This window comes from Trachymyrmex septentrionalis, unplaced genomic scaffold, assembly GCF_001594115.1.
Source record: "Trachymyrmex septentrionalis isolate Tsep2-gDNA-1 unplaced genomic scaffold, Tsep1.0 scaffold9, whole genome shotgun sequence".
NCBI lineage: Eukaryota > Metazoa > Arthropoda > Insecta > Hymenoptera > Formicidae > Trachymyrmex > Trachymyrmex septentrionalis.
Window position 1 is genome coordinate 3092783 of NW_017306091.1, and position 13609 is coordinate 3106391.

General features: G+C 40.4%; 1 protein-coding gene across 21 annotated transcripts in view; it reads right to left on the reverse strand.

The window, feature by feature from the left end:
• LOC108755870 (bromodomain adjacent to zinc finger domain protein 2B-like) overlaps positions 1 to 13609 on the reverse strand; it is a 162561-nt gene that overhangs the window by 49595 nt on the left and 99357 nt on the right. For all 21 annotated transcript variants that reach the window (XM_018499228.1, XM_018499232.1, XM_018499239.1 and 18 more), the window contains one exon: positions 3172 to 3229. The gene's annotated coding sequence lies outside the window, so the exon portion shown is untranslated. The remainder of the gene's footprint in view (positions 1 to 3171; positions 3230 to 13609) is intronic.

Sequence of the window (13609 nt, forward strand, 5' to 3'; positions counted from 1 at the left end):
TAAAAAGTTCTGTCTAACTGCTAATGCAGCCTAATGATATATTCGCATGTGTTCATTCATATTAATAATGTAATGCAGGATGTGGTATCTGTGTCTAATGTTTTCCTATTTTGCTACATCAGAGAGATAGAAAAATGCGTGAGATTATGCGATAACCGTGCTCTTCGAAGCAAAGCTAGGTATGATTATTACATACCGGCAATCTCTCTCTCTCTCTCTCTCTCTCTCTCTCTCTCTCTCTCTCTCTCGCATAGTCGACTGCGGCTTAATAAACTTTGGCTTAATATTTTTACGTAAACCCATTTTTGTTATTCACGACACCGCTTGGGGGGTGGGGGTGGGGGAGGGGGAGGGGAGGAGACATAATTACGCAGAGTTGCATCGATGTCACTGTGCCGCCATCAGATAATACTTCCATGTACGTTAATTATACCCGATTCCATTCCCCTGTGCTCGAAGGAAAAACATACAGCCACACGCGGACCTTGCAACATGAATGTTTCATCCTGAAGCGAGCGTATCATCGTTATGTCGTAACAGTAATTAGCGAATTTAAATAGAACGCCAATTTGCAACAAGTCCATCGCTATCCCGTAAATTGTTAATTGCCGTAATGAAACCAGATGTACGTGAATATAATAATATTTGACGAACCAGAATGTTCGCTTCGAAAAGCTCGCCAGGGAGATAAACGCGAAACAATAAAGTGAAACGCATAAAACCGTGATACATAAAATTGCAAGTTGATGTGTATAAAACGTAATAGCGCGATTCTAATAGCTCGGTAGGACGGATAACATTGTAATTAATACAACATTGAGAAGATCGATGGCGTGGACTGCCGTGAAAACAGTGAAATTTCAAATTTGATCGGACGGAGGCGAAAAAATTTTCAATCGAAAAACAGCTCGATAAATTAGTAAACAGATTCGGTAATATCGGCGATGATATCCACGACTCGTCTGGGCAACTGCAACGTTGCGATCAGTCGAGACAGAGCACGCAAGCCTTTAGCCTCGTCGACGAAGAATGGCCTTTCGTCGTCTCGCTCGTCTCGCTCGCGCAGCCGAGCTTAGTTTCTCATTCAATGAATCCTTACATGGAACACGTCGCCGAGAACGGCGGACATTACGCGCGTTCTCCGTTCTCTCCCCGACCGTTCGTGCCGTAGCAGATGGCACTCCTATCTGCGTCAATTACAGGCGGACTCTTCTCTCGTCGGGGCGTTTCGAGGGAAGAGATACGTGGCGCAACGAGGACCTCGGATCTTGATGGTTTCGCAGAGAGCGAACCGACATTACGGGCGGCCACGTTGGTGTGCGGGCGGCAGGGATCGCGGGATAGGAGTAGAGTAGAGTAGAGAGAGAGAGAGAGAGAGAGATCGTCGCAAGAGATGGTGGAGGTGGAGGAGCAGCACAGCAATCAATACAGAGCCAGCAGAGCAAAACCATCCCTCGACTACTCTCTGTGTCGCTCTCGCTCTCAATCTCTCTCTCTTTTTCGAACAGCCGCCGATATTTCTCTCTCTTTCTCTATTGAGCACCACCGGAGTAGTCACTCTCTCTCTCTCTCCCCCTCCCGCCTTCGGTCTATCTCTCTCGAATCGGAGCGCAAATACAACGGTTGCACGAACGCGCTACAGCGCCGTTAACGGGGACTTCCCCACGCGTCCGCCAAATACACACGCAGATGCACATGCACATCCGTGCACCAATACGAGAGCGCGCGTACGCAACGAGGCGACCGGGCGTCATGCTAGCGTACATACGTCGCATCGGCTGCAATTATAGCGGCGATGCTCGTAGCGCGTAGCATGAGAAACAAGAAACGTGGCGTGCGAGAGAGAGAGAGAGAGAGAGAGAGAGAGAGAGAGAGAGAGAGATTGCACGAACACGAGAAGGTGTTCCTCCCGACCAAGCGCGCATACTTTTTCCGTGAACTCGGCTATGCCGTGGGGAAAACGCAGAGATACGCGGAAGCTGTAATAAGCGAATTATGTGGGAGTATTCGCGACGGCGATCGATACGAAGAAATGCGCCGGGCCGAGCGCCCGTAATCCCTTTCGAGAATGCCGCGACGCCCACGATGGAAATCGCCGCCGCCCTCATTCGCGGCGAATCGAATTCAAATCGATTGCGGAATGAAGTCATATTAACGCTCAAACAGCACTTTATTCAGCGAATAAATGCGGACCCGATCGGACTGTAGCAGAGAGAGAGAGAGAGAGAGAGAGAGAGAGAGAGAGAGAGAGAGGGGCGAGCTGGAGAAACTCAACGAAATGCTCGAAATATCGCAAAAGACGATTATTAAACATTTTTTATTCAATAATGAAATCCGTTGAAATACAATGATAGAAATTAATGTTCAATAAAACGATAATGATCCTTACGCATCGTAATAATCCGTATGTTATGAGCAAATAATATCTTAAAACTTTTATAATTTGATTCATAAACTTAAAAAAAATATTAAGAGTACTTCATAGAATGGAGTTTTCATTCTCTCTCTCTCTCTCTTTCTCTCTCTCTCTCATTGTTTTTGTTTCTGTTATGACACGTGTTTGATGCATTTTATAGTGTTCTATAGTCATATAGGAAGTTCAAAGAAGCGCTATTTTATGAAACGTTTAAAAAAAGTTTAATATGACACACACACACACATATATATATATATATATAAAGTTCGTACATAGCGCTTGCGATATAAAAATAGAAAATCCGATAGTGAAATATTAATGCAACCCGTATTCTTGACGCATCTACCGTTCGATCGTTACGTAGAGAAAAAGATCAATGATCGGGGGACACATCGAAACACGCTCGTGTGCGTACGCTTACGAATATTGCCGCTGGCTATTCGACTTTCTACCGCCTCGCGGTGGAAGAAGACGCGATTAATGAGACGCGATTAATGAGACACGAGAGCGCCGCGATTAATATAATCGTAATTGTCGAACGTAAATTACACAGGATGGAGGAAGCGAGAGCGGCGAGGCAATAAAACCTGGCGATATTAAATTCGCAATTTGGGAGACATTACATATGCACGGTACGTGCGTACTGGCATCGCTTAACGATCATTTCGCGGCGCTCTCTCGTTATAACGCACGGTACTCGTTCCGCCATGTGTACGTGCGCACGTACACAAGCGCCGAGGTATTCGTGTACTCACGATTAATTACGAAGCCTCAACTCATAGTAGAAGCCGGCTCCGCGAGACTCCATCGCACCTGAAACATAGAAATACATTGCATCGTTAATAACAACGTCGAACACTCTAGGCAGGTATCGTTCTTATATCAACCGGCCAAACGAGGATTATTAAGATGCGAACACGTGTAATCGCCAGCGAATATCTCATCGGTGCGCGTTTTCTCGTGAATTGTGGACGGCCGATCGCATCGTTATTGCGCATCCGCGCATGAACGATCCGATCGAATACCGACAATGGTAAAACAAACTTTCCGCTTTTAGACCGAGTTACTCCAGTTTTCTCAAATTCACATGTAATCCATGTTTGTGAATTGACTTTATCGGAGTGCAGGGGCCGCAATGATTTCAAAAGAGTTTGCAAACTCTGTGTTAGAAAACTAGCAATTATTATAAATGGAAAAAGAGCTCTCTCTCTCTCTCTCTCTCTCTCTCTCTCTCTCTCTCTTTAGATCACATTATATAATAATCCGATTAACAGATAATGCTAGTAACTAAATTAATGCTCGTAATTGATATATAGATTTATATATATGTAGGGATTTAGTAGTTGAACATACATTTTGTCGGTTCTAGAAATCTGGAGTTGTTTATGAATGAAAAGGCGATACTCAAATCATTCAGAGGATTAATGAAAAATACTGCTAATCCATCGAGAAGGAGATAATTTCTCAGAAATGTCAAATGTGTTGAAGCCTGTCTATGTAAAAAAAGTACATATTTGTAATAATAATTTAATTACCACTGTAAAGATCGTTCCTCCTTTTTTCATTTCACAGATAACGAAACAGCAACGACAGTTGATAGTGATGAAATATAAATGAAAACACTCCTCTCTCGTTACCTTCGTTCACGACATAATTCAGAGTAGTACGAAATTGAGACTAATTCCGAATCATTCATCATCATTACACATATCGTAACAGTTAACTAGTCGAAAGGTTCGTTGGGGGAGATAAGTGGCTGAATCTGGTATTCGTAACTACGCGTGCGCTAGTCGATGCACGAAAGCGCATCGTGCATATAAACCGTGGAATCACATCCGCGTATCGGTATTTCGCATCCGCCCCTCCTTCGTCCTCTCTCTCTCTTTCTCTCTCTCTCTCTCTCTCCTATTCGCTCCGCTATTTCTCTCGCTCTCTCGACTTTTCCGTATCGGCGCAGCAAAGTGATACCACAAACAAGTAAATAGACTGCCTGGCTGGAATTGACCAAAGTAATATTTGCCATCGATCGCGTTTGCCGCGGGAAAGGAAACACATGAATGTAGCAAAGCGTTTACACTGCCGTACGCTAATGCATGAATGCCGAGTCAATGTTAGCGTTGCCTGCCTCGCCGTTGCAAAGTCGCTATTCGGTCGCGCATCTACTCTGCGCGTTTCGATAGAAATTATGATCGATACGGTGGATATCGCAAACGTGTGTACCTAACCGAGACAATCGGATATGGCGGCGTTTCTCCGCTACGGAGAAACGATACAGCTGTGTCCCTTTAAACACCCAGCATTTCCAGATTTTTACGAACCACTTGCGAAACTTACGTGCAACATCATCCCGTTGTTCGCATGTACTATTTCTGTGGCTTCATCGGAGTAACATGGCTTTTTTCTTCTTTTTTAACAAAAAAAAAAAACAATCACTACAAATAACGCACTAATGGCACATACATAGATTATTAGCGTTCGTTGAGTTCTAGTTTTGTACGATTTCAATCTCGAACCATCTAATTTTTTTACACGTGCAAAATCTATGATATTACATAACGTACATGATGAACCCTTAAACGCCACACTGGGCGTAAAATTCTATAGCATACCTAATCTAATTCAATTGCTCGTAACTTTAATCGCTTATAAAAATAAACAAAATTTTTCGAAACGATACCAAGTAAATGTACGTATCTTTACGAATAAAGTAGTATATAAGGAATAGAAAAAGTTGAATGCACCGTACCGAAGAGATGTTTAAAAGTTAATAACATTTTTTTAACAATTGTGAAAAGATAAAACGAATATAGTATAACGCCGTACGCTTTCGTATTTTTAAGGAAGTTTCTTTTAAAAAAATGCGCATGCATTAACATTGATATCGCTCAACAAGTCCACCGGAGAAAATAGGTCTTCGTAAAGTACGGAGTCCACTAACCGCGTTCTGGATACAATCCAAATGTGTGTGTGTTGCCCCATAAACCAAATTACCACTCACAATAAGACCTGCAGACGGCAAGACGATGTAACATCCTTGCGTAACATAATTATATGAGCAGGACGGTGTTCTCTACAAACTCGAACAAGAAATACCTCGGAATCTCGCAAACTTCACATTCCCGGCTACATTAACTTCCTGCCAAAGTTCTTTCCTCTGCGTTGCCGCTTGTCGATGTACGTAAGATATATGGAAAATAGTGAAAAAATATATTTGACGTTGAAGCGGTAGAATTATAAAAATACATTACATATTTATGCGATAAAATCTGAAATCCATGATATCGCAAACTATTAATAATTTAAAGAATTATGACGTTGTATTTTGTCATATAATCCGAATATGTATTTATCTTCAAGGCTCACTTAAGTTTAAATATCTATTGTAGAACCGGACGTAAGGCCTGTTCTACGATAGAATCGTAAGCGGTAAGCCGTGAGAAATCAACCAATCACGGTCTATTATTCTTCTCACACTTACCTGTGACGATGGTGAATTTCTTACGGCTTACGACTTGCGACTGTTTATGCGTAGAACAGGCATAAACAAGGTTACGTAAATGTTTGCCTACAAATAAATATCGTCTCTACGACTGTACTATATATCTTTCTCACTTGATCGCAGGAAAAGTAAATCGTTGAGAAAAACCACGTCATTAGCGGCAAGAGTTTGCCCGCTATCTTATATCATTTGCCCGCTTCAACTTTCTCAACACGTCCGCGAATAATCAATAATCTGTTGCGCAATTAATTACGTGCACTCTGGCACGGCCTTTAGGTTTTTTTATTACGCGGAAGGTGATTTGCCCTCGGTGACGCGGATTAAAGAGTCCGGGGCTCAATGGCTTGCTCGACCTCGACCGATTTTATCAGGCCCGGGCATTAATTCATTAATTAACAAGGAAGGCTCTTATCTGCTAGCGTTGATAACAGCCAAAAAGTCTCGACCCAGTACAGCCGAGCGGGGAGAGGCGTCTCTCTCTCTCTCTCTCTCTCTCTCTCTCTCTCTCTCTCTCTCGGGTATAAACGTGGTGGAAAAGCCACATCGCGATGTTTCAGCGATATCAAGCGCTTCAATTGTATCCATAATTCATGAATAACGTGACGTCCGTCATCCAAACGTCAATCGCGCGTGCACAAACACACACACACACACACACATACACACACGAAGTACGTAACATGCGCGCACTCGCGCGCGCGGATATTTAAATTAGCAGCATCGTTCGCAATAACAATAACTTTTATTGGCAATACCGCGACGCAAAGCGTCAGCATATTAATCTTTTACCGCTCACTTCTGTGCCTCGTAAAAACGGAATTATAAAGTATGAATTGTAAATTATACCGATTTCATTATCGCGTTGTTGCGGTCGTAGATTCGACAACACAATTTACTTCGTTTTATCTCAAACGGACAGAGACGTTACGAGATAAGACATGACCGACTGTATCAATAATGGAAAAAAAATAAAAAAGAAAAAGAAAAAAAAAAGAAAAGATATTACACAATTTTCTATCACACCGCTGTATAATTAAGAACACGCCTTTACGCGCTTCGTCGATGCTCGTCAAAGCGGAACACGATTACATGACCCATGCGTTTATTTGTGCGAGTGTATAAGTATGTGGAGTAATAATTATCTTCAGCAATCGATTATTTCGAACGGTGCATTTTGTTAAATTATAGATCGGTACGCAACGACGAACGGGAACATGAAATAGCCATTTTGCCGCTGTTAACTGTTGATACAGACAGTAGAATACCATCAACCACAACCATTGATTATCGTGGCCATCATGATACATCTTGCCCACAGTTCATTTATTCATGTACAACCAATTGTTATGCCCAAAATGAAGAACCACGAATCTATTCTTGAATATACGTACTGAATGTACAATCATTATAACCTCGATGGATTAATGCAGAAACACGTACTTCGAACTCCTGTATTTCTAATAATTACACTAAATAACGCAAATTGCATTATGCAACATATGGATTAAGGCTGTAAATAATTCAATAAATACAACCAAACACACATCCATTATAAATTTTTTTTTTTTTTTTTTTTTTTCAAGTCATTTTCCAACCAAGTCAACCTGTTTCAGGCTCGCGGGTTTTCAAGAATCTTATACGCTAATTACGATATATGATTGACGTTAACTTCTACATTGATCTAATCTACCTTAACGATGAGGGGGAAAAAAAAGCCTCGGAAAGAGACAGTGCTCGATGGAGTTCAATGATCCCTTGAGAAAGTGCTTGTAAATTGCGCGAGTTGTAACGAGTCAGCGGGACTGACTGAGTCATCGATATAACTTTACGTACGCACTACTACAGTTTCATTCACAAGCACTACGTTTTTACGCGCTGACGGCACACACGCGAACGCGGCACATATGCCGCTAGCTATGTAAATATCTACGTAAACGTGAATATAGAATATGTCAGACACAACTTTATCTTTATCGCTGGCGATGCGCAAGACTTTCTTCAATCGTTTCATAAATTTTCTAGTGTAAATAAAAAGTAATAATAGTGCAAAATTCAAAGCGAGTCGAAAGACGTTTATGAGAATATTTTTTTTTTAATAATACGTATATATAAATAATACCGTTACATTAATTCTGAAAATAAAACCGGCGGAATATTCTTAATCCAATTCTCTCCTCAATATTCATTTTAGTTTGCACTCGGGCCCACCAATTTATCGCATTGAAGAAATATCAAATTCAAAGTCAAGTTGTCTGCAGTTAACTTCATTTGGTAAACACATTCCAATTGTTTGCGAATTATATCTTATCGCCTTATAAATATGTAATTTACACGCCAACAACCGCGGAGATTTACATACGCATTTTCACTTATATCGAATTTATTCTTGGCGGGGTCACGCAAATATTATTAAATTAATTTATTGTAATTTATTGGACAATCTCTCTCTCTCTCTCTCTCTCTCTCTCTCTCTCTCTCTCCTACAGTTTTATTTACAATACATCGCAAAATAATCATCGTACAACTTTATTAATCCAGTCTACTTTATTAACTTATCGAGTCCCTTTTTTATTCGTTTCCTTCGATGGAACAATATATATTCATACTTCGTTACCTCAATCACTTTTTTTTTTTACTAAAGACATTCATTGACGTATCCCTTTAGCCACGAGCGCGCGACCAAATTTAATTTCGCCCCTGTTCAAAGGTTTCTATCGCGCGGTTAATCAACGTGGCAAACAGTTCGCGATACGTATTGCACGACGTGCGCGTACATTGCCATTACCGGCGTGCACATAAACGAGCGCGACGCACACGCGAGCTGTCGTGAGTACGGGCTGAAGAAAATACGTAAACCTCTATTTTATACACTACCCGCGCGCGCGCGTGTGTGTGCGCGCGCGCGCGCGCGCGTGTATGCGAACGCACGCGTATACGCGCCGCGCTCGGGTATTATTCACTCGAGAGTATGTACATACGGACATGTCGATCTATGTACACGTATATATAGGTCCGACATATACGTATGTTTACATACGACCTTCCCCATGCACGCCGATATCTGGGTCAGTGTCTTCCCTGAGAGTGGCAATTTCGATCCGCGATTTGACGTGCGAGCAGTGATTTCTTTAGCCCCGCGTGTAACACTACATTTTCGTCATCGGAAGACGTCGATGCATTTTTCGAAAAAAATCTTGTGGCACGACAATCCACAACAATCCACTTTTCGTCACGCGGAAATTTTCAATGATGGATTTCGGTGAGAGTTTGATGTTTCGGTCGATTTTTTTTTTTTTTCATTTAATAGAGAAATTTTCAAGGGTGCGAGAGAGACTTTCGGCGTACCACGATGAACGAGTATAGTCCTTAGAAGCTTACAAGATTATTTTTCAAAATGCATAAATAAAATCATATAACAGGAGCGCGATCAATTCGTGTCTTTAGTAATTACATTTGAAAAATTGTTATTAAAACTTTTGCAATGAGCAACGATGTATTCGTATATTAATATCGATGCGATATATTGATATTCGGCGATTGTCATTAGCAGTTCTTTCAAAATGTATCTTACAGTGGCTTTTTATAAATTAGGTTCAAATGTGACAATGTAACGCGATGCATTTTGTCCGAATTAAAATCCGCTTATAATGCGATTCAAATTACATGTGTTTCATCAGCATCGCAAAACAGATATTGATGTAAGTAAAGAAATGGATAAATATGTTTCGTAAATAAAGTTTTAAAAATAAAAATGATGACTCGTGACAAATTGTCGACATATTGTACACATGTCCGACACTTTAGCGGCGTATAAACATTGAATTATCGGAACAATTGATAATTGAATAATTCGTAATAGCGATAAGAATTAATGCAGGAAGGGATACCGTTTGTCCGGTACGATTTTTCCGATCGGAGTGAGAATATCAAATTGCCTGATATCAATTACGAGATCCTGTTAATTGCACCTGAAAGTTCCCGCGCAATACTACACTCACAATACATTTCCACGAAATATTCTGTTCCTTTAATTATGTAACGACAATGCGCTCCGCTTTTCCCTTTGTCGCATTGGCTGTCATTACCGATGTAGTTAAACAGTCATGTTAATGCGCGCAATTTTATTCCACACGAAACATCTCTAATGCAATGCCCAACGGTGACCACGTATCTTTTTTCTCGATGCATTAATGTAATAATGGATCATCAGTATTTTCGAGATTTCGTTAAAAAGCTTTTCGTTGTTGGCTAGAAGAGAATTATGCAAAAAGTATTACGAGGATCTTTTCCCGTGTTGTATAATATTCTATTCCAAATGCTATTCGTGTTAGCGGAAATGTTATAGTACAATCCCGTGTGTCATCTCGCTACACTTTATCTCATATTAATACTGGAAAAAAAAGTGCATATTTCTGTAATTACCGCGAATATTTAATTTGAATAATAAAATAAGTAATAAGCAGCGTAAAAAAAACAAAAATGTGCGAACGACGATAAAATCGCGAAAAAATCATAATAAAAATAGCGAATGTAAATTAATGTAAATTTCGGAAGAAAACAAAATAAGTTACGGACAGGAGAACGTACGTCTCTTTTCTGTTTATCAAATATACCTATTACCATATAATACTATGTTTAACCGCGAACCTTATTCACTTTTTGCCCGAGTGTGCGACTTCTTTTTTATTATCCGTCTCTGTAAAATTTATAACTGTAACTCGCTGTCTCTTCTTTTTCTTGCCAGGCGCTCTGCATATGAAATCGCAGCGCTGCTTGAAAATGCAGTTCGCGCGGCAGCGATCGCGCAGAATAATATATGTGTGCCGCGTATATGATGTATATCGAAGAACGGGAGAGACTTAAGTATACTCTTGATAATTAATGTATGAATTAATTCCGCGAGCAACATGCTTCGATACGTCATGCATGTCGCGACGACGAACCGACTGGAGAACAGTTGACGCAATCGCGCAATGGTTACGATTGAGTAATGTGGGTGAAGGCTAATGGCCGACCTCAAAGTTTTAATCGTCAATTTTCGCGAAGCACCGCGACGCAACGCGTTTGTACCTGTCGCAATATATAATCGATGTACGAGCATTTTCCTCGAAGCAAGTCCGTCCCATTGAAACACGAAGATTAACTTGCTCGTAATAAAAAATAATGGCCTCTAAAAATCATTGCATTTGATCTACTCGTAACATTTTTTTTTTTTCTCCATTCACAAGAAAAATATAGATATGCCAATACGCTTGGCAGACGGAAAAAGCAATTAATATCACCCAGCAATGAATATGATTGGCGATATATAAACGCACCGTTTTACATCCCACAAATTATGTGAATCAAATTATTAATGCAACGATAAAATGCTACTTTACGATTCTTGATCGTAAGTCCTACTGTCAAGTGAAATTATACGAATTGTTTTTACTCTTTTAAAAAGTGTTTCCTCTTTCACCCTTTTAAAAGTAACTACTCTGGGATACAGCAGCGTTGTTGCTGATGATGAAGAATCATCGTACTTGATTGGAGACCGTAACGTTTTATAGTTTAAACTCATTCGCGTCCAGGTGTAACGAGAGAGAGAGAGAGAGAGAGAGAGAGAGAGAGAGAGAGAGGCAGGTTTGAGAAGGAAAATTATGCGTCTCTCTCTCTCTCTCTCTCTCTCTCTCTCTCTCTCTCTCGATCCCTCGTGCCCCGCGAAGTTTCGCACCTGCACGAACGTTCCAGTTCTCAGAGTCGCACGGCCTAGATTTTGCTAACTAGTTACGATTCGCTTCTACGGTAATCCTCGCTCGCTGTAAGACTCTCGCATTCGACTCGCGACTCATCGACAGTAACAATCATACTGTCGATGAGAAAATACCGATTTTTTTTTTTTTTTTTTCGAGGTATCGAAAGAGTATGGCAGATTAAAAAGTCAACTAGCAAACAAAAGACCAACGAGAGCTAGTCGTAGATAGAAATAACAAAAAGTGTCAATATCAATACGATTGAAATTCGCTTTTTATCAAATTTTTATACCTATAACTGAATATTTGTTTACCTTCTGACATGGAGATTGTAAAGAGATATTTTGAGCTTTCTGCTCGTAAGAAAAAAAAAGTATATATTATATATATATATTCCATTATTATAAATTATTATTTAGTTACATTAAATCTTTTCAGCAAATGTTTATATATCTAATAACGGAAAAATATGTATAATTGTTGTAAAATCAGTTTAATCTCGATCAGACAATCTCGTTTAAAAACCAAACACTAACTTGGTCCCATAAATAACATTGATTCGCGCGTCTCGATATTTTGTTACGGAATATTTCGCAAGGGAGCATTAGTAGGTAACGTTGCACTGGGCAAGTAATAACAGCATGGCAAGTTGCAGTTGGCCATTCGGTTAGAAACCGGAAACCGAATTCCCCCGCCGCGGTGAGACGAAACGAAATTGGCGGAAGTTACGCAGCGAAAACGCCTCGCAGTGCCGTCGCCTACAAATCAGCCTCCCGGCGGCCCTTTCGCTCTCTCCTCATCCTACTCCCGTCATCTTTCTCTTCCTCGCTCTTATCTCCTTTTATATTATTCCCTCTTTCATTTTCCACGGAATCGTGGAGACGTATCCACTTGTTCGACGGAACGATCGATCATCGGCTCGAACTAGAGTTGGTGTGAGCGCAAACGCGATAGAACCGACGCCGCTCGGAATCGCAATTCTTGATATACGTGCAATTCTTAGTATTCATAAACCAATACTAATGATTATTCAGCGGATGCAAATACCGTTTGTGTTTGCATTGCCTGCGAACGAAGAAACAGCCACGCTATCAACGTTAATAATTGCTGGTACTCCATCGAGACGAAGGGAATATAAAGAGTAATAACGATATACTTTAATATATCGATGAGATAAGAAAAAAATATGTGCTCTAACTTTACTTAAAAGTAAATAACGTGTGTGTGACGCAATGGGAAAAATTTCTGGTTAAAAATAAATGGGCTGGAAGATTCTTGTCATATTAATCAGAATTCTGATTATTTTAACTAAAATTGTAATAGATGGATAAACTAGAAAATTCTAATTTGTCCAACCAGAATTCCAATGCGACCAGACTCTTTTCCAGCACAGATGTACAATTTATATATATATATATGGATACATTTAGAGAAAAATGAGAAATGATTTGTCAAATCAAAAAAGAAGGAATGATCGCTCAGGGATTAACATATAATTTCGTCGCTTTCGCGCTGTGAACCGAAATCGATAGTTCAAAGTATAGCTGGATTACATTGAATGAATTTCAGAGAGAATTTCTGAGAATCCGCCATTTCAATCTTGAAAATGCCTACTCATCAAAATCGAATTCCCGAAGTTGAAGATGAATTTTGTGGATGTTCGCGCTCGATCGTACGCCGCCAGGTAACTGATTGCGTCACCGCGTCTGAAATATGTTCGACCGATTACGTGGAGTAGCGCGGAATCCTTTTCTCGTGGAGCGGAGAAGACAAAGGGAGTCGCTCTCGCGCGCTCTGATCTTCGAAGTTCAGGGAATATGCGTTCAAGGCCTCTCTCCCTGTAATAGGCCTATAAAGATCGACGAGTTCCCGTAAGATGATTCGTTATCTCGTTCACCGACGAATTCTCTCCTCTAAATAAAAAAAAAAAAAAAAAAAAAAAAAAAAAAAAAAAACCGC